At 35.1% G+C, this 1,739-nt stretch overlaps 1 long non-coding RNA gene across 1 annotated transcript; it reads right to left on the minus strand.

Annotated features, from left to right (window-relative positions):
- Positions 1–744: 744 nt before the first annotated feature.
- On the minus strand, positions 745–1,733 carry LOC111389468. Its single transcript, XR_002701735.1, has 3 exons — positions 1,340–1,733; positions 1,121–1,223; positions 745–1,030 (listed from the first exon to the last, which is right to left on the minus strand). It is a non-coding gene; the product is annotated as an uncharacterized LOC111389468 (long non-coding RNA).
- Between the last annotated feature and the right edge of the window lie 6 nt (positions 1,734–1,739).

The raw sequence follows: 1,739 nt of genomic DNA on the forward strand, positions 1-1,739 counted from the left end.
TTTTCAGGCCACTGTTATTCTCCCTGCATCCCAGATTCCAGAAGCATAAATGGCTGAAAAGCCTGAAATAAAAGAAATGTTTATATAAAACAATGATTCTGTCTGTCACTTTGTTTGATAGTACATGATTAAAATTTATGATTAAAATAGAAGCACACGTTCCTTCACTCTATGATTAAAATCTTTAATTTATTTGAATTTTTATTTCAGTCTCGTGAGTTGTGATATTGGAATTTTCACAGGTGTAATTTCACAATTTTCGTCGAAATTCTAGTTCTCAGGTAAGCAATGTCTTGTTCTAACTTGTTATTGAAGAGATTGAAACTGTTTGAAGCATTGTCTGCTTATATAATTGCGGCCTGATCGACTTATATGATTGGTTATTGAAAGATGAACAATTGCACAGGTGCATATAGTAATTATATAGAAAACTGTGATTGTGGAATTTTTTATAATATATTTAGTTGTTGTTTTAATGTTAGTTTTTTAAGTTAGTAATGGGTCGCATAATACACTGTTAAATTTTGTATTTACATTGATTTCGTCCACCCGGGAGGGGGTGGGGGGGCTAATTTACGAACTTCCCCTCAGCCTGACAATCACAGGACCGACCTTGGCTTAGTATACTTCATTATTCTAAATAAAATCTGTGTCCTGACATGCATGATATACAATTCATTCCATATGTATTCCCAAAAGCAACATGTCCAATTTAAACCGTGCAGTTAAGTCTTAAAAATAAAATGGCATTCCAAAGTACGAATAATCAAATTTAAAACATTAATACCACTGTAAAACATTAGTTTTTTCCTAACAAAAACTGAAAGGAATAACCTTATTTGTTTTTCTTATAGCAAACTCCAGCCAGCACGTGCATCACCCTATACCATGTACTGTTTATTGCTTCTTCTAACTTGAATACTAACTTCTAAAGGTGGCTGAAATGAAGATTCACGAATTACACATCTAGCTGAATTAAAGCCGAATGGCTTACGCAAGGATGATTGATAATATTGCAATTATTCTCGATCTACAAGGAGAAATGAAAACATTTAGACTTCAATTGAGAATACTCAAACGTTCAGTTGACAGTGGGCAAGCCTAGCATGCGAGTGTTTACCTAAGCTCAGAATCCCGTAACTGCATACTTAAAGACGGGTGTGCAATCCAATGGAAGCCGAGAATTTCCTATCTGATGTGGAACAATACTTTCTTGCGACTACCTTTAAAGATGAAGCAAGAAAGGTGTCAACAGTTATCATATATTTGGGTGGAGTGCAAAACTATAGTGGCAGATAAAATATACTAATATTCAGGCTAACAGAGCCCATATAGATACCTTGGTATCATCTCGAGGAGGCGATTGAACCAAAGTTTTCTTCAAAAATGTAGAATATCAGGCTTGACGGTACTTCGAAATCTGAAGCATATAGGATCAATCGGGAAATAGGATAAAACCTTTTAACTACACATGGTAAATATTTGAGACATGTCAAAAATGATAAGCTCTTTATGTTCATTGAAGGGCTGGAATCGTGAATGCAAACTAAACTACAAAGATAAAAATTGGTTGATTTGAGCACTGTAATGGGATCAATTAACCTATAAAAGATCGACCACAAGGAAATAGCCACTCTAAAGGGAGAGAACCTTCAAGCCTGGCTAGAGCTCGAATTGGTAGAATTCTAATCCTACCATAAAGAAGGAGGCTGTCAAGATGGCCATCAGAGTAACTATCA

The sequence above is a fragment of the Olea europaea genome, unplaced genomic scaffold, assembly GCF_002742605.1.
Source record: "Olea europaea var. sylvestris unplaced genomic scaffold, O_europaea_v1 scaffold592, whole genome shotgun sequence".
Taxonomy (NCBI): Eukaryota; Viridiplantae; Streptophyta; class Magnoliopsida; order Lamiales; family Oleaceae; genus Olea; species Olea europaea.